The 20,577-nt window shown below is 41.7% G+C and overlaps 1 protein-coding gene across 17 annotated transcripts in view; it reads right to left on the minus strand.

Moving 5' to 3' along the window:
* Positions 1 to 20,577, minus strand: part of PTPRD (protein tyrosine phosphatase receptor type D) — a 2,140,456-nt gene that overhangs the window by 298,291 nt on the left and 1,821,588 nt on the right. The window lies entirely within an intron of this gene.

The raw sequence follows: 20,577 nt of genomic DNA on the forward strand, positions 1-20,577 counted from the left end.
GAGAGAGATTCACATATTTTATTCTAATTTTCATTACTGTACAACACTTAAGGCTGTGCAAGGAGAAAATGTATGCCAGCAAACAAAAATACTAAAATCATTCTAAAACATCTTAAAACAAAATAATTCAAAACATTTATTTATTTATTAAATGTATATCCCACCCTCCCTACTTAAAATTTTAGGTTGAAATAATAGTTTAGAAGCGCTGAAACAATATTTGAGGCATATCATCCCAAAGCTTTCACTCAATTTGTCCCATATTCCAGGAACGGAAAACCTCTAGATATTGTTTGACGCCATCAACCTCAGCCAGTATGACCAATGGCCAGAGATGATGGAAGTTGTACTCCCAACAATATCTGAAGAATCAGAGGTCCCTTATCCCTGCACTAGACCTAGGTCTGCCTATATAGTGGGGTGCAAAAATTCATTTCTTTGCACCTCTCTAAGGAATCGACTTATTTGGCTAGAGATATTATATAGCCATGAGAGTGGCTATATACTATAGTCAGCATGGATTTTTCGCATTCCACAATGTTAAATTGAAAATACCCCCAATGCCATTCTGATGCTTCATATAAGCTCATTTCTAAACAAAAGTTTACAAAACTTATAGTCTTGAACTCAGAAATGCTTTCTTAACAACCCTGTCAATTTTTATGGTGATACACAAAACTGTCAGAGAGAATTGAGAGTTCAAAATGTACAAAGAGAGAGAAAAAAACCAGACCCCTTTTGGACGTTTTTTCTGTGAGTTCTCATAATTTGTTGAAATTAATTAAAACTCAGCCATGGGCACAGAGTACCTGTAATCCTGTTACTGTCCTTGCACCATGCTCTGACCATCACCTTCTGAAGTTAAAAGTTAAAAATATGCCTGTCTAATTTTGCATTGAATGCAATGATAAGGCCGGGCATGCTCAGTAAGAAACAACTGTCAGTGTTCTAAAAGCCAGACTACTGCCTAATCAGGGGGCCACACCTACATCAGACCTTTATTTCACTTTAGACAGTCATGGCTTCCCTCAAAGAATCCTGGGAAGTGTAGTTTGTGAAAGGTGATGAGAAGAGACTCTTCTCCTGACAAGAGCTCCAATGACCAGAGTAGTTTAACAGTCAGATTCTGATTGAAGTTCTGTGAGTGGAACAGGGCAACTCCTAGCAACTCTCAGCACCCTTCACTAACTACACTTCCCAGGATTTCTTGGGAGAAGCCATTACTGTCTAAAGTGAAATAAAGGGCTGGTGTGACCAGGGAGAGCTTGGGTTTAAATTTGGGTGCCTTCTGTAGAATAGAAAGGTTGGGGAAACCCTGAAAAATAATGTTACTATTTACAATGTTTGCCTTTTGGAAAAGAAAGGGGCTTCCCCTCTGCCCAGTGCACACCCATTTAATCTCTTGCCCCCTCCCTCCCCTTCTTGCCCTCCTTCTCTCCTACCTCCCCCTCCCCCTATCCTAAGCATGATTGCACAGAAGCCCACTGAACTCAAAAAGCATTCCCTTCCAATGCCTTCATTCCCCTCCTCCTCCCCCCTCCCCTCTGCCCTCCCCCCGGCCAGTTTTACCTATCCTAAGCATGATTGCATGGGAGTAAATCCCACTGAACTCAATAAACATGCAAATGATCAAACCTGCCCTCCCCTCCTCCTCCCTCCCATCACATCCTTTTTGCCCCTTCCCTCCCCTTCCTTCACCCCTCCCCTCCCCTCCCCTCCCCTTTCAATCCCCTCGTTCCCCCTACCCTTACAACTGCTTCCTTCTCCCCCCTTTCTCCTTACATCTCCTCCCCCTCCCCCATGGACAGTTTTACCTATCCTATCCATGATTGCACGGGAGTAAATCCCACTGAACTCAATAAGCATCATTTGATCAGACCTGCTTCCCCTTTCCCCCCTTCCCCCTCCCTTTTCCTCTCCTCCCCTCTTCCTTTTTCCTCCTCCTGCCCACTCCAGGCCTCCCTCCCCATGGTCAGGTTTACCTATCCTAAGCACGATGCATGGGAGTAAATCCCATTGAACTCAAAAAGCATGCAAATGATCAAACTTGCTCTCCTCCTCCCTCTCCTGCCTACTCCCATCCCACTCTTCCCCTCCCCATCCCATGTGTACAGTAGTGTGGAAGAATTTGGTAACGTGCCTCTGAGCATATGGTGAGTGGTGGCAACACCTGCAAGGTGAGTGGTGGCAACACCTGCAATCAGCCCAAATAACAAACAAGAGATGTGCTGTGCTGATCTTGTTTTAGCAGGGAGGAAGCAACAATATTAAAACAGTTGATATACTTCAGATAGTCACTTTAAATATGTCTGATTTGATTTTCAATTTTAGTAGTTTCCTACAGGAAATCATTTTCTTTTGCTTCTGTTTCTGTGAATATGTCAAGTTTAAGCATAGTAGTCTGAAAACATGCATCTTGGGCAGGCCAAGTTTGTTTTTTTCAGCAGCTAGAATCATTATTTAAGTAACAACATATGGACCGGTAATCAGTCTGATTTTACTTTGCAATTTTAGTCAATTTTCCTATAGTAAATCATTTTCTTTTGCTTCTGTTTTTGTGAATATGTGAAGTACAGCAACACTTTGCAACACTAAAAAAGGCTCGAAAAACAATTGTGGAATAATGGTACTGACTGTTCTGCAGAATAGTTTCCAATGGACATGAGGAGTGTCTTAGTTTGCACAAGACACAACAGTTTTAGAAACAATTTAGCCCTTCAGAGTTGGCCTATAGTTAGGCTCCTTCCTCTGTCTCTTACAAATATGACCATGGAGCTAAAGAATTCAGGACAAGATTGCAGCCCCATTCTTTGGAAACTCCAAGCAGTTCAGTCTTTTGGAAAACTTGGCCCTTCTTTAGATTACACAGTCCCATCTCATTCCACACACAGCCCCCTTTTTAAGGTGGAAACCTCGTAGAACAGAACTTGGGACTGCTGGAAACATCGTGGTAGAGCCCCACTCCAAATCTAAGAAGGCAGCTGCCAGTGTTTTCTGGATCATTTTTTGCTTGCACCTGCGCATGTTCTCAAAAGCAGCTATATGGCTCATGAACCTCCATCACCATTACCTCCAAACAGCAAAGAGTTGAACAATGGATATAGTCAAAGCTCTGGGGCCTGATGCCAGATCTGTGATATCATCTTTCTTATCTCTTTTCTTATTGATAGTTGTATCTTTGTAACCCACACAGCCACATAATGATCTAATTACTGTGTCTACAATCAGCATGTCCCAGGAAAATGTACTGTACATCTCCCTGGACTTCAAGTGATTGACAGCTTAGAAATAGCCTTTTAAACAGTGTCAGATTTTCATCTCTGTGTTTGAAAGATACAGCTAAACAGTTTTCAAGACGGTCTGGATGAAGCCTCAAATAAAAAAATCAGCTGAACTGAGCTCTCGTGCCAACCTTTTGTCTAAGCAATAAGTATATTATTTTATCTTTGCAAGCTAATGGCTGGCTTGCCAATAACTGTTGCAGTTGTCCATTTACTTTAGAGCGTATGACAGATAACTCAAAAGTAATTTATTTACAAAAAGAAGAACTATTTTCAGTGCTGTTCTTTCTTATCATATATTGAGCCATTAGTTTGTATTGGTTTCAAAAAGAATGAAAATATTCCATTATCACAAATGAAATTCAACAACAAAAGGATAGCAGCTATGCTGTCTCTGAAAATAATTGGTTATCTTAGCAGCTGCATTAAGCTAATCTGATGTTTCCATCAACAATTTTATCAACAATATTATCAGCATTTATTTATTTATTTGCATTATATTAGGTTATAAAGATCCTAATCAGGAACCCATTGTGCTAGGTACACCACATATCCTTAAGATGACTTTCTGCAAGAAAGATTCTCTCTTTTTATAAGAATGAGAACTATGGAAATTAACCCAGGAAGCCAATAATGCAAAACAATTCACTAAACTGAACCAGCTTTTATCACTGTGACAAATACAAGAGAAGGAAAATTAGCTCTTTTTCTTTGCTGTGAGCAATTTACATTTCAAACATTGTACCAAAGGACTTCCACACCACCAATCAAAACATGCTTCGATTGCATTTTAGGCTCTCTCTGATGTTTTCAAATTCTTATTTTCAACAGCAACAGCTTGATTCCTGGCTGCACGTAATAAATGGTGCTGGAATAATCTTTCTGGTAAATGGGCCTGAGGTGAACTGTCCAAGACTTCATCCTAACATATGAATGATATATGGGGTTTTCAACAAAGGGAAACAGAAAAAGCATGACATCCAAATAATTTAAAAAGAATAAAAATAAAATAAAATAAATGAAAATCAAGTTTTACAAAATTATTATGGCTTACTGCAGGGGAAAAGGATGTGTTTTTTCTAAATGATTTACAAGTTTAAAAAACAAATATGGTTATATGAGTACGTCCATTTTGCAGCTATGCAGTAGAAGAGAATACAGCTTCCAAAGAATCAACAAAAATTCTAAATAAATCTTTTATAAGGTTCCCAATATGATGCATATGATAGAGGGTTTTTTTTAAATCATGAATCATGTCTCTCTCGCACACAAATACCCAAATTTAATAGGTGTCCATGACATGGTCAAGAAATCAGACTAGAAAAGGTCCTCAAATGCAAAGATGTATCACTAGTTTTGGAACTTTTGGTGTACCAAGCCCTATGCACCTTGGGACCAAGATACCTGAAAGACCGCTTTATCCCTTATATACCCAGTCGATCACTGCGCTCTGCAGGTGAGGGCCTCCTGCAGATACCATCTTATCAGGAGGTCCGTTCTGCACAACATGGGAAACAGACCTTTAGTGTGGTGACACCTACCCTGTGGAACTCCCCTTAAATATTAGACAAGCGCCATCTCTGCTATCTTTTCGGCGCCTATTGAAAATCTTCCTCTTTCAATAAGGTCTCAACTTAAAAGGCCTTATCCCACTCTGCTTCTGTGTTGGAATTGCTTTTTAATATGCTTTTAAACCTTTTTTTAAAAAAAACAATGTTTTTAACCTTTTAAAAAATATCTTCAAAGCTTTTTAAACAGGTTTTTAAAGTTGTTTTGTTTTAATATATTTTAAAGTCTGTTTTTATGATTTTTAAAGTGTTTTTAGTGCTTTTGTTTGCTGCCCTGGGCTCCTGCTGGGAGGAAGGGCAGGATACAAATCAAACAATAAATAAATAAAATAGAAATGAATTCACTGGAGACATTATCTTCAGTTATTATTATTGTTATTAAAGCTGTATTGTTTTCTTCAAGATATTTGACATATTTTATTTATTTTATGTATTTATATTTGTATACTGGTATTTCATTTAAAAATATCAAAGTGGTTTACGAGTACAAAAAAACCACTACAGTAAAAACCATTAAAAATACAGTAAAAACAGAGGCCAACTATTGCAAATAGACATCATTTTAATTGCCTGCATAAGCCTCTGTCCTAAACAGAGGAAGGAGGAAGAGAGCAAGAGCTCCCTGAAATCTTTTTTTCAAATACAGCATTTGTAATCTGTCTTGCTAGAATATGTCATAAATGAATTTAGTATCCAAACTTCTTTGATTACGCTTCTGATATTTGTGACTCTTATAAGGAGAAGTGGAATCACAGCTGAATCCTACAGAGGGCTAGCATACAAAAATATACGTATACTGGAGAAATCAATTAACAGTGCATGAAAGAACACCTTCATTGATTGAAAAGAATACCACAGTATGGTTTCAACACTCCAAGCTTTAATTTACAAGTGCTTTGACAAGCCTTTATAAAAGATTTCCCTTCCCCTAACATATATTCCAATGTGAATGTACCAGTACACAAATAATTCCTGTCTGCAAAGAGCAATTAGCATTAATTTGGACAGCAATCTTTAATATGTGGTGTGTTTTTTTGCATCTGCCATAAAGAAATGATATATTGATTAGTTTTCTGCCAATCTTCTGTCACTATCAATAGAAGCTGCTGGAAAATTGCCACACTAACAGCTAGGCTGTCCAAACACATAGTGTTCTACACATTGTTTTTAGTTGTTTTTAAAATTATATTTACCATTTCAGGATGTATTGGTATACCAATTTACCAATTTAAGTCAACACACTGTTTCAACCATTAAATAATGAGGACTGCATTATTTACTACATTTTGCTGCAATGTTCATTATATACATACTGCCACTCATTCTTACCTGCTAAATTATGGGTTAAGTAAGCTAATAACTGAGTAACCAAACTAGACCACAAAATTTCAATAGTCCTACAATACCAATTGGCCAAAGTATCTTCTCCTGCTTTGGAAATGATGTTATCTAAATAAAACTCTGTATTGGTCAAGACTTAAAGCAAGTACTGTGTCCCTGTCACTGTTTCCTGAATAGCAAGAAAAACCCTTGTGTGTACATCTACACTTCTCTCTAGCAATTAGTTATTGATTGCCAGAAAATGAGTTCCCTGCATACAATACTGTGGACATTTGAAAGATCTCATATGGACCATTTATTTGTCCTTATATAAAAGAAGACTATCTGCACATCAGGAAAAAAAATTGAGCAGTGTCACCTTTGTATGGAATCAAAAATGCAATGGTTGCCACTTGGGAGAAGTCACCTTTCCAGTACATGTGCCTGTACTTTGCTGGTACAAAGACTCAGGCAATTGATTTTTTTACTCAGGCTGGATGAATCTTTTTTGCATAAGATAAAGGTTAGTATCTTTAAAATCCCATTTTCCCTTTGAAATGGCCTAATGATCTAAATGCATTTCTATCCTATAACATTCATTACAATTTATAACATTTTTAAAACAATCCTTCAATCTGAAGTCACCTTCAGGTGTTTTCTTACATGCCCACCTAAAATTCTACGCCACAAACTGATGTGCCAAAGGGTGCTACACTGGATACTATAGACAGGAAGAACAACACATGCATAATGGACCACACTCAGACTTTGTTTTAATGCCTGACTTCTTGACTCTTTCTCTGTGTCTACAATGTCTAAAGAGAGCATTTTCCTCTTATTACATAAGCCATTGGTTGGTATCCAAAGGCCCCCTCGTGGAAGTATGTGAATCTTTTCAGGGGGCCCTTCCCATCACAACTACTTAGGCACTCTTGCACACCACAACATAGGGTTGTATTCAGAAGGGGAAGTAGGGGGAACACTCTCTAAATCTTGGCCATGGTCTTGATATGCATTGGAATTAACTTTGTAGTTCTACCACTGTGAGGGCAGTTATTTAAGAACACTGTCTATGTATCCTCAAAGCATTACCTCTTACATTATTATCTATTCCATTTTATACAATTCATAATTTTCAAATCAGAGAAAAAGCAACCAAATAAGTATGTTACTAAATATTATCAGGCATACTTTATGAAATAAGGGCCTCCTGCAGACACCATCTTATCAGGAGATCCATCCCGCACAACATAGAGCAGACCTTTAGTGTAGTGGCACCTACCCTTTAATTCCCTCCCCTTAAATATTAGACAGGCACCATCTGATTTATTTTCGGCACCTACTGAAGACCTTCCTCTTTCAACAAGCCTTTTAAATAGATACTTTATCCCAGTCTGTGTCAGTGTTGGAAGTACTTTTTAAGATGCTTTTAAAGCTTTTTTTAAAAAAAGATGTTTTGAAAGATGTTTTGTTTTAATATGTTTTGAAAGATGTTTTAATATATTTCAAAGTCTGTTTTTATTATGTTTTAGAGTGTTTTTGTTTGTCACCCTGGGCTCCTACTGGGAGGGAGGGTGGGATATAAATAAATAAAATAATGAAATACACAATTCACAGGAGTTCAAGGCATTCTAAGACCACCATTTTACACTCTTGAGCCTGAACATAAATTCTGTTTCCAGTGAAATCTACTCCTAAGCACACCCGCAAAGTATTGCAATCATGATACATTCATGTTTCACCCTCTACAAGGCTAATGTGTTGGTATTTTCAAACTCATAGCAAGTATCATTAAGTCAATAGAAATATTTTCTGACCACATATAGGAAGAAAATTGTATTGACAGATAGTTTATGTAGGGGCCACTATTCTCTAAAGCTCAATGGGCAAGACAACTGAAGGAAAGAAAAGGAAACCAGGACTTTCAGAACTACAAGGTCCTGTTGATGCTTGGCAAAAAATGGAAGCTTACCTCCAATGACTCTCAGCACTAATCAAAGATAAGAGAAATGGGGCATGACCCTTTGCAACACAACAATTAAGCGATATTGTGGATGGGTTAATTTTTGTATTATTTTAGTGATAAATTACTCATTTCTTCAAAGGAAAGGTTCTCTTTCAAAATAATGATCTGTGTGCCTCAGATATGAAGGAGAAATAATATAGCAAAGAAATAATATAGTGAAACTCCGAAGTGATTGAAATGAATAAGGGAGGAGATGGTGTCTAAGATGTGCAGGATTAAAGCTACTGAAGACATAAAAGAGAAGGCAGTTGGGTTTGAAATCCTTCCCAAACACCTATACTTCACTTGCTAACCAATTTAAATGTGATTTTTAATTTTATTATTATAATAAAAATAATAATTAGAAAATAGCAATTGTATTTTTCCAAATTAATGTTATTAAGGTCTCTTGTCATGTGGTTGGGTAAAAGTACTGTGTAGAAGCCACAAATGCAAAGTAAGGATGCAATCCAACTTGTTGGAGGCTGGCAGAAGCAGAGCTGGTGGAAGGGGTTGCCACATCCAACCTCCATTCAGGAGCCACTGGGAGGGGAGGACCCCAGGGCACAGTGGAAGGAAATTAAATTCATGCTTCCTTCCACCACCTCTTGTCCTGGCATATCAGGCGCTGGGGCAAAGAGCCACATGACTGAACCAAACAGGCTCAGGATGCAGTGCAAGTCCCCCTCCCCTTGGTTCCACCCACAACACACTCCTGAAACTCCCCTTTTGTGGCCTTCCACTGGCTCCACTTGTGCTGCTCTTGGCTGAGACAGCTGGGCCCTGGCTGCGCCCAGATGGTAGCAGAGTTCTCTGGCTATGCTGTAGCTGCACCCGGGATAGTGGACTTCTTCCAGCAGAGCCCAGCGGCACTGACACCCTTTCTCCTCCACTGCAGCTATGCCACATCCAGAAGCCTCTCAGTCCAGTGTATCTACCAAGAGGACTGCATACCAAGAAAGATGAAAAACTAACAGTTTGCTCCTACAACAAATTTAGATTCATCTGAATATAAAACACTTAAGTGGCATGACAAATGTAATCACGTATAGATAATATTTTTCCATTATTCCTTACAACTTCTGGACATGATTCAGAGCGAAATACACTTCCTTTACCAATATCTGCAAATAAGGCATTGTTTGTAACACAGCAAGACATTTTTACTGGAGAGCATTAGTAGCAACTGCAAATTTAATTATAAGAAATTCTAGGTAAATTAATCACATAAAGCTGGCATATAAGGTAAAAAATGAAGGGCTATCTGAAGAACAGTGGAGCCAGATGTTGGCAAAATATGACAGTTACAGAATCAATTTTTCACCTTCAGATTATTTTTCACTTTGTTCAAATGTAAACGACTCTAAATATAGTATTTGTTTACAACAGCCTTCCCCAACCTGGTATACTCCAGATGTTTTGCAGGACATCAGGTTGAGGAAGACTGATTTTTAATATCTCATACTCAAATAAAATGGGGTAAGAGAGATGAAGAGCAGATCATGCATGCCATTCTGATTTCCTTGAAGGAAGAGCCAAAGATAAATTAAGTAGACAATATTTTTTCTAGAGATGCTTGAATTAAAGAATGGATTTCATCAATATATGGTCGATATCTTGCTGTTCTGTGCCTTGGGGCCCACATGGAAAGTGGTAGTGAATATCAGAGACTCTTCCAGTCCAGGTCAGGTCTAAGGCAAGACAAATCAGAACCCTGGGCCTTGCTAGATGAATTTAGGAAGGTCTTGTAGCAGCAAAGGCTTAGAACAGGGGTCGCCAACCTGGCACTATGAAGCCTTTCAGTGATACCTCCAGACAGGAGCCCCGGACTCCTCTTTTTTTTTTTTAAAGTAAGTCTCTAGCCCTCTTAGAAGGGACGTTATGAAGCAAAATGTGCTGGTACTCTTCTAAATGATTTCTATAAATGACAACCTGGCTACTCCCATTTTCCAGTGATTTTAGCCATAAGTGAAATCAGAGCTGTGACTGATGAGTAAGTTGTTTGGCACAAGGAATCCCTGGAGTCCTAAAGAGCTTTTGTTTTCCCCTCATCTTTGGTGCATTTTTCCTGCTTCCTAGGACCCAAGACACATTTTTCCTGTGTTGGATTTATCTGAGATCATCAGGTAGTCCCTAGCAGTTATTTTCTGCAAATAATGCTACACAACAAGTGACAGTGGATGTTAAAATGACAAATGCAAACTGTGTTTAACTGGGCTTGCTCCTAAGGAAGTGGGAACAGGATGACAGCCTAGGTTTTGGTCTAGGAACGGCACTGGAGAAAACAGAGTTCTTGTGCCTTTAACAGCTGTATCTCCACAATCAGGACTAGCACGACATAGCTAACTTCCCAGGGTAAACATTAGGTTGATGGGGGGGGGGCAGGAGGAGAAGCAGCAATGACTATACTCTCTATAATTTTGTGTTATGCCATGCTGCCCATGGCAGCCATTTTGGGGCACCCACTGCACTCTCTCAAAATTCAAAATGTGTCCACTGGTCCAAAAAGGTTGGTGGGCCCTGGTTTAAAGTCATTTGAAGCTTGAAAAACCCTTGCAGAACTTGACCTTCCAGTAGCCCCGTCCTCCCTGGTGGAACTGTTTGTAATATGTACTTTGCAGTCACATATTCCTGCATGGTTGTGAAGCAGGGGAGGATTCAAGGAAATCAAATTAAGAGGCATATAAATGTGATTAGTATCTCTACCTCATGAATTACCTAAGGAAACAGCCAGATGGTGGATGCTACACCAAGAAGGCCTGCTTCCACTTGGTCACCAAGTGTCAATCCACTGGTTATGGAACAACCAGTAGGGTCTCCTCTGAAGATCAGCATGTGGTCTGCTAGGTATCCTAGTTCCAAGTTGTTTATTAATTATTTATTAATTATTTATTTGATTTATATCCCACCCTTCCTCCCAGCAGGAGCCCATGGCTTTAAGTGCCAAGAACAGAACCTTGGACCTGGCTCAATAGCTAATGCTAACATCTCATCCAAACGCCTTCCAGTAGAACAGTTCAAGGGCTAGGATTGCTCTGCCTTACGCATTCAAAATATTATACTGGGTTTGATGTTGTTATATGCCTGCAAGTCGATTACAACTGATGGCGACCCTATGAATCAGCGACCTCTAATAGCATTTGTTATAAACCACCCTGTTCAGATCTTGTAAGTTCAGGTCTGTGGCTTCTTTTATGGAATCAATCCATCTCTTGTTTGGCCTTCCTCTTTTTCTACTACCTTCTGCTTTCCCCAGCATTATTGTCTTTTCTGGTGAATCATGTCTTCTCATGATGTGTCCAAAATATAATAACCTCAATTTCATCATTTTAGCTTCTAGTGATAGTTCTGGTTTCATTTGTTCTAACACCCAATAATTTGTCTTTTTCGCAATCCATGGTATGGCAGAAAGCTCTCCTCCACCACCAAATTTCAGTTGATTTTTCTCTTATTCACTTTTTTCACTGTCCAACATTCACATCCATACACAGAGATCGGGAATACCATGGTCTGAATGATCCTGATTTTAGTATTCACTGATACATCTTTGCATTTGAGGACTTTTTCTAGTTCTCTCATAGTTACCCTCCCCAGTCCTAGCCTTCTTCGGATTTCTTGACTATTGTATCCATTTTGGTTAATGACTGTGCCAAGGTATTGATAATCCTTTTGTGCTTTCCTCTTTTAACTTTCATCAGCATTTGTTTCAAATTATTACTGGTTTCTGCTAATAGTATGGTATCACCTGCATATCTTAAAATATTGATATTTCTCCCTCCTATTTTCACACCTTCTTCATCTTGGTCCAATCCTGCTTTCTGTATGATATGTTGTGCATATAGATTAAACAAACAGGGTGATAAAATACACCGCTGTCTCACACTCTTTCCAACTGGGATGTATATTGAATGCTTCCAGTCTGTGGGCCATTGTTTAATTTTCTATATTCGTTGACAAATTTTATCAAAATCTGGACACATTCAGTCTCAGTAGCGTATAGCAACTCTACTAACATGGCATCTGTTACTGGTGATTCACATTGTAAAATTTCTGGTTCTTCATCATAGAGTTCCTCCATGAATGAATCTGTCATCCTGGCATCTCTTTTATAGAGTTCTTCAGTGTATTGCTTTCATCTTCCTTTAATCTCAGTCAGTCAGTGTGTTCTCCTGTTGATTATTCAACATCCCTACTCTTAATCTAAATTTCCCTTTAATTTCTCGAATCTCTTGGAATAGGGCTATTGTTCTACCTTTTTTGTTGCCCTCTTCTATTTCTATACAATAACTATTGTAATAGTTGTCTTTGTCCCTAGGCACTAGTCGGTGTATAGTTGCATTTAGGGTTCTAACCGTGTTTCTATCTCCTTTTGGTTTTGCTTTCCTTCTCTCTTTAACCATTTTAAGAGTTTCTTCAGTCATCCATTGAGGTCTTTCTGTCTTTAGGTATTTGCATTCTTCCCTGATAATCTCTCTGACTTCACTCCATAGCTCTTCTGGTTCGCTGTCAGTTTAAAGTTTAAAGCCTCAAATCTGTTCCTTATTTGATGTTTATATTCTTCTGGGATGTTATTTAAATTGTATTTTGGCATTATGATTGCTTTGTTCTTCTTCTTTAGCTTTACTCTGATTTTTGATATTACCAGTTCATGATCTGTACCACAGTCTGCTCCTGGTCTTGTTTTCACAGAAAGTATGGAACTTCTTTATCTTCTGCTACCAATAATAATCAATTTGATTCCTATATTGACCATTTGGTGATGTCCATGTATACAGTCGTCTTTTCAGTTGCTCAAAAAATGTGTTTGCAAGAAACAAATTACTAGCTTCACAGAATTCCATACGTCTCTCTCCTGCTTCATTTCTATCTTCTAAGCCCCATTTTCCTACAATTCCTAGTTCTTCTCTGTTCCCTACTTTTGCATTCCAGTCCTCCATGATTATCAGCACATCTTGTTTCGGTGTGTGATCAATTTCCTCCTGTACTTCTGCATAAAATCTTTCCAATTCCTCTTCTTCTGTTTTTGCCGTTGGAGTGTAGACTTGGATGATGGTTATGCTAATAGTTTCCCTGTTAAATCTCATTGATATAACTCGCTCAGACCTTGCGTCATAGCTTATATTTGCTTTTGCTACATCACTTCTCAAAGCATCCCCATTTGCAGTTGAGGGGTGAAATAAAACACAGAGACGTCAGCTTGGGTTGAACAAGGGCCACTTTATTTAAATTATAGTAAACAAAACCCAATTTAAAGTGACCTGCAGAGGGAAACCTAGGTGCGGGAACTGTCTATAAGCAAGTAGCTTGCCATACAGCTCTCGGGCGACCAGCCCCTGCTGGGGCAAGGGCAAGCCCATCTGCTTACCCTTTATCCCAGCCACACCCTGTAGGTGAGTAGGGGGGCCTTCCCACATCATCCCCACCCAGGGCCGTATAACCCCTGGGTAGATGAGGATAAGTTGGCCCCAGAAGCAGCCCATATCCTGCCCTCGAGCCGTAAAGCCCTGAGAGACAGGCCTCTGGAACCGCCAATCACCTCCAAAGGTGCCTAAGGGGGCCACCTAGCTGTCCTTACCTATTTCCCTTCCCGCACCTTCCCGCCACAAAAGGGGGACAAATCTCTATTTAGTCCCCCTTTACCCCACTGCCGAGAAACATCTCTCGCAGACACCCCTGCAGGTCGCCCAAAATAAGTCATTACCTGCATGAGACAGGTGAATGCCATCGGCCCTGTACAGTTCACCCTTCCAGTGCTGAATGCGGGGATGTGGAATGGCCAACCCCCCCTGCCCAAGAAGAGCCCACCGAATTTGCCGGTTGACCTTCTTCCATGCATGATCAATTCCAGCTGGATCCCATATGCCGCGCCATGTCTGACCACATCAGATGCACCAAAGGCCAACGCTGCCTTATCACTTGCATGTCCTTACATGCCTGTACGCTGAGGGCCTTGCCTTGCTTCACGCCGCGGTCATTACCACCGAGGTGGATGACCATTGCCTGCAGAAATATCTGCACCACACCTTGCTGGAAAAGAGCGGGTAGGAGCCACTCCCCATGCATTCCTTGCCGGTCCAGCCACTGCATAACAGCCCCTCTACTGAGGCCCAACTGCGAGCCCATGCTCGAATTCGCTGCCCTCCAGGGTGCCCGGAAGACCATGCTGTGGCCGCATATTAGGATGTGCATCTGCTCTATCCCTGTCCAGCAACCTGTCAAAACAATGAAGATTGTGAGGCCACTACATTCCCTTGCCCTCTAAAAGTGGGAAATATAGCCCTTGTACGCATCACAGGACCAAAGTCCCATGCCCTGCACCAGTGCCTGTGGGAAACTAAACTGTAAGGTGTCGTACCTCAGCCCCTACAATGCTCGTTTGTGAGGCTGCCGCATCCCCCTGCCCTCTAAAAGGGGGGAATATAGCCATTATATGCATCAGAGGCCCAAAGTCCCATGTCCTGTACCAGTGCCGGGAGGAAACCAAAAACCTGCTGCCATAGAAGCAGCTCCCATTTTAATTGAATAGGTTCCAGACTGGAAGGGGTCATACCCCAGCCCCTGCAATGCTTGTTTTGTTAACGCCAAAACTGGTATTGTTGACCCAGACAGGCATATATGGCCTATAGCTAGGGGGTCCAGATTAGCCTGGGTGAATAAATATCCTTCGGCAGAGGTTAGGCATTGAGGCAAGGTCAACCTCTGGTCTGTTCTAGACCTTCCACGATGAGCAAGCATAACCCCCCCTCCCTGGAAACATCAAAACTGGAGGGCATGTCGAGAGAGGTCTCACGTAGAGCCAGCCACCACCTCTTTTCTCCTGAAAGCCTCAAAACAGTGTATGAGCCACTGCCTGGAATAGCTTGGGTCTTCACTGAAGGAACAGACCGTTTCCCACTGGTCCACTACACCCATAAAATGTCCAGTGAGAAGGGTCGATGGGGATAGGGAAAAAACCGCCAGCCTGGCTAAGAAAGCTTACCTCGAAGTGTTCACACTGCCATGCCCCTTCTCCTGCCGTGCCGTCTATCAGGAATATCAGCAGGTGAGTCACCGGAAAGGCCACTCTGGCATATAGCCCTTGCCGGCCCAGAATTCCTGAATACCTGTTTCTGGAAGCTGGCGAGCATGCTGAGGGCAATGTAACCCATTGAATCCAAGGGAATTCCAGCGCGCAGCTCGTGGGATTAGCCCCCCGTCACACTGCCCCTGCTGCCTTATTCTGCATTCCGATAGCTGGTGATCATGCTAGGGCAATAGATAGGCTTATGGCCTTCTCTGACTCCCTGCATAAACTTCTCCCAGAACAACGGGACAGGCAAGGGCCATGAATTCTAGTGTTCCTAATTATAAGAGAGTTATGAGACCCGACCCCAGGCCATGAGCTCTTCTGTCCAAAAGTCACCTTCCAACCCCGGAAAAGAGTTAATGAAAGGCAACATTCATAGTTAAAACCCCTTCCCGAATCCAGGCTTGCAACCGCAGGAAAGAGAACCACACGGCCAGGTCGGTGCATAAGGCAGCCATAACCCTGAATTCGTAGTATGGGTGTTCAAGCCCCATCATAGCATAATAACCCCATTAAAAGACCCCTAACATCAAGAGGGCCGAAAGGAAACACTTCATGGTCCCAATCCAGGATCTCATCTGGGACGGTTCAAGCTTGCCCCTGTGCAGCTTTCAGCCCTGGGCAAGAGTCAAACTTGTTACAGAAATGTGAACACCGGGGCAGGATCCTTCATACTATAAGCTGAAACCTCAGGTGCTAACATGCCTCCCACAAGCTGCCATACCTATGAACATCCACTCAGACAGATAGTGCCCCACTGCTTAGGAGTCCAGTTGTCTCCTGACTGCCCCCTCACGGAAGGCTCTGAAGCACTCCATGCGGGAATTATAGCATTCCGTAGGTAATGTTCTGCCACTACAAATGCATAAGGCATATGCGCGCACTATGATGATGGAGTGCAGCTCACTGATCCTAGACTAACTAGTGTGGACCCCTCACTGCCTGCCCCTTTGAATAAGACTGGCGCGACCAAGTGTACTTCTGTACATTCTGACCACAGCCATTATTGCCATGACTAAACGGGGTGAAGATTGTAGGCCATGAGGGCCAGCCGTGAGTTGGAGGCCATGAAGGCCAGCCAGGAGTTGGGGTATGAGACTGGGAAACAAAAGGCAAACACCATAACATAACAAACCTCCCCTTAAACCGGGTAGCCTGCTAACCAAGTTCATAGTACCCGGAGTCTAACTGGAGAAGGGACACCTGTCCCTAAGCAGCCGGTGGCTCCTTCTTACCCTTTTGAAGGCCTCTTGCCTCCTATCTCCCTGTTGCACATATCCGTTGAACATGACCCAGCAGTGTGATGCTGCAGCAAAAAGGGCAAACGCGGTTTTGGGCTGCATAAACAGAGCTATAGTTTCCAGGTCGAGGGAAGTAATAGTCCCACTATATTCTGCATTAGTCAGGCCTCATCTGGAATACTGCGTTCAGTTCTGGGCGCCTCATTTTAAGAAAGATATAGACAAGTTAGAGCGGGTTCAGAAGAGGGCAACGAGGATGATAGCCGGTATGGAGAACAAGTCTTATGAGGAAAGGTTGAAGGAACTTGGCATGTTCAGTCTGGTGAAGAGAAGGCTGAGGGGTGACATGATTGCACTCTTTAAGTACCTGAAGGGCTGTCACATAGAGGAGGGTACAGATTTGTTCTCTGCTGCCCCAGAGGGTAGGGCTAGGTCTAATGGTTTTAAGTTGCAGGAGCGTAGATTCAGATTGGACAGTAGAAGGAACTTCATGACAGTAAGGGCAGTTCGGCAATGGAACCGACTGCCTAGGGAGGTGGCGGGATCCCCTTCGCTGGATGTCTTCAAGCAGAGGCTGGACATCTATCTGCGGGAGATGCTCTAGCTGTGGATTTCCTGCTGTGAGCAGGGGGTTGGACTCGATGGCCTATAAGGCCCCTTCCAACTCTATGATTCTATGGTGCTAGCATCAACCCTTTTTTCCAGGGATTGGCACTGTAAGGCAGCTGCTAAGATCTCACTGCCTCAGGTAAACCCACAGACACTACTTGGGAGCAGCAGCTCCTTGGAGTTACAAGCCCCATTGCGTGGGTGGGTGGTTGTCTGCTATGCCTCCCCCCCACTTTGTGCCATGCACAGCAACACCTCCTTCTCAGAAGTCCGGTGGCACAGGGCAATTGTTGCTCTCGCGCCTCAGAAAGTGAGTAGTGTTGCAAGGAGCAGTTGGTGGAAGGGGCGGCTGGAGTCAAATAGTCCTATAGACCCTGCCCCTTACGCTGCACGTCATGCTGATGTCACAGGCGCGACGCGCGACGTTGCCCCATTAACAGATGGGGGCAGCGTCTTCACCCCACCTGCAATCATGCCCCGCTTGTCAGCTGCGCGGCGAGCGGAGCTTTGTTTCTTCTTAATTTCTCATTTCCTGCATAAAATATTTTATAGTTGCCTGACTGAAAATGTCCCATTCCTGTCCATTTTAATTCACTCATACCAAGTATTGTAATATTGATACATTCAATTTATTTATTTATTTAAAATATTTCTATCCTGTCCTTCTACCCTATAATAGGGCACTCAGGGTGGCTTACAATAAAATTGAGCCCGTACATAAAAAAATTGTACAGAATAAAAATCACAAAAAGATTAAAATAAATTAAAATACATAAAATGCAAATAAAATAATATATATATACATATACACAGACATGCACACATATATGCATACATAGGAACTGGTACTGAAGAGACTACTGAGGTAAAAATTAACACAGAAGGCATAAATCAGTGTCAGGTCTACCTTCAGTCCCTCCCAAAGGCTCTCTGGAACAAGATCATTTTCAGAAGTCTCCGGAAAACCATCAGGGTTCCATTTCTTGCGTGACAATTCTAACTGGTTCATGGTTCTCACATTCCATGTTCCTATTGTGTATGTTGTACAACTCCGGACTCTCCTTTTGCATCTGTACGCATCAGCCTCTGGGTTTCCTTTCGGCTTTGTCCCAACTGTGTCATTAGTCACAGCGCTGCTCCTACTTGTCCTTTGTTCTTCCCCAGTAGCTTGTTGAGTGCCTTCCGACCTGGGGGTCTCATCTTCCAGCACTATCTCATGTTGCATTTTGGATACTCTATTCATAGGGTTTCATGGTAAGAAGTATTCAGAGGTGGTTTACCATTGCCTTCCTCTGAGTCTGGATGCATCTCCATCTGGTGTCTCAGCTTTGACCATTCCGCCTTGAGTGCCTCTGTTAGGAGTCTAGCCTCTTGGTCTAGCCTCCTGACAGCATTGCTCTCAGCTTATTCGACACTCTCAAACCCCCTCACCAAGTTAAGGTGTGCATCCTAGAGGGCAATTATACTGGGTTCCTAAAAAGAAATAATCTGGTGTCTGTGTATTTTATTATTACTGTGTTAAAATGTTTGAATATATGATTCCATTCATACTGACTAAAATAGCTTTGGTAAAATACTGAAAGTCAAATATAGTGTCAACAAAAAGGACTTATTCAAATTATATCAATATTAATATAGCCATATTTAACATTAGTAATTCAAACCGAAACATATGAACTTAAGTATTTTTAACAACAAATGGTGAAAAGGAATAATATACAGTACAGCAACCTGTGGCACTTTATATAATCAAAACACATGGATTTCAGATGTGAATACTGTATGTTATATAATAACACATATTACTGAATGTGATATAATAACAATATATTAAGTTGTAAATGTAAAATGTAAACACACACACACCTCTGTGTCAGTCAGGATCTTGGGTGTGTTTTGTAACCAGAATGTAGGTCTCATTTGACATGCTACTCATGCATTTTGTAATCATTCTGAAAACAGAAAGTATCTTAGGAAAGAAGCCTAGTGCATTTCTCAGTCTTATTGGAATAAATGAAGGCTTGCCAATCTTAATTTCGATAACCACTTGTGATCTAAAAGACCACTCTCCAGGTCATTTTTGAAAAATACAGGAAGACTCTCTGGAGTTGTACTGATTGATGTCTATAATATATCTAATGTCAGAATACAAAAGGGCTATGCTATAAGAAGAGCACTGCTGGATCAGACAAAGGCTATCTAGTCTAGCATTGTTTCACACAGTGGCCAATCAGATGTCTTTGGGAAGCTCACAAGGATGCAAAATTAATAACCCACGTCTGGGTTACAGAACCACCATACTAGTAGCCATCAATAGTCTTATCCCCTTTTAAAGTCATCTAAGTTATATGTTTCTTTTCCTACAAAGAAACTGATCACTGTGAATAGGAGAAAGAATATATCTTGCAATGTATGAAGAGCAAAATCAAGTGTAATTTCTGTCATGGGTAAATAATAATAATAATAATAATAATAAACTTTAATTTATAGGCCGCCTATCTAGCCAGTGGCCACTCTAGGCGGCGTACAATAAAACATGATAAAATACAATAAACAATATAGCCAGTACAGTACAATGCAAAAATTACAGTATTTAGAAGATTGTTCATAGTACAGTTCTAGAACTAGTTTACCTTGGAAGTCTCAAAGGTCGTAAAGGCCTGATGGAAAAGCCAAGTTTTCAGGCCCCGGCGAAATATATCTAGGGAAGGGGCATGTCGAAGATCCATTGGGAGGGAGTTCCAAATCGTGGGGGCTGCTACAGAAAAAGCCCTCTCTCGAGTCCTCACCAACCTAGCCACTTTAGTCGGCGGAACCGAGAGAAGGCCCTGAGTGGCAGATCTTGTAGGGCGGCACACTTTATGACGTTGGAGGCGCTCCTTCAGGTATACTGGGCCGAAAACGTATAGGGATTTAAAGGTTAATACCAACACCTTGAATTGAGCCCGGAAAATAACTGGAAGCCAGTGAAGATTGTATAACACTGGGGTAATATGATCATAACGGCGGCTATTCGTAAGTAAACGAGCCGCCGTGTTTTGTACCAGTTGCAATTTCCGGACTGTTTTCAAGGGTAACCCCACGTAGAGCGCATTGCAGTAGTCTAAACGAGAGGTGACCAGAGCATGTACTACGAGTGGGAGCTGATGGACAGGAAGGTAGGGTTGCAGCCTTCGGATGAGACGCAATTGACCCCAAGCTGCCCGGCATACCGATGAAACCTGAGCCTCCATGGTCAGCCTGGAATCAAGGATCACCCCGAGGCTGTGGACCTGGTCCTTCAGGGGCAGTTTTACCCCATTAAACACCAGGTCAATATTTCCCAACCCTCCTTTGTCTCCCACGAGCAGTACCTCCGTTTTATCAGGATTCAGCTTTAGCCTGTTTCTTCCCATCCATCCACTCACGGATTCCAGGCACTTGGACATGGTCTCCACAGCCAACTCTGGTGAGGACTTAAATGAGAGGTACAGCTGAGTGTCATCTG

The sequence above is a fragment of the Rhineura floridana genome, chromosome 1 (genome assembly GCF_030035675.1).
Source record: "Rhineura floridana isolate rRhiFlo1 chromosome 1, rRhiFlo1.hap2, whole genome shotgun sequence".
Classification (NCBI taxonomy): Eukaryota; Metazoa; Chordata; class Lepidosauria; order Squamata; family Rhineuridae; genus Rhineura; species Rhineura floridana.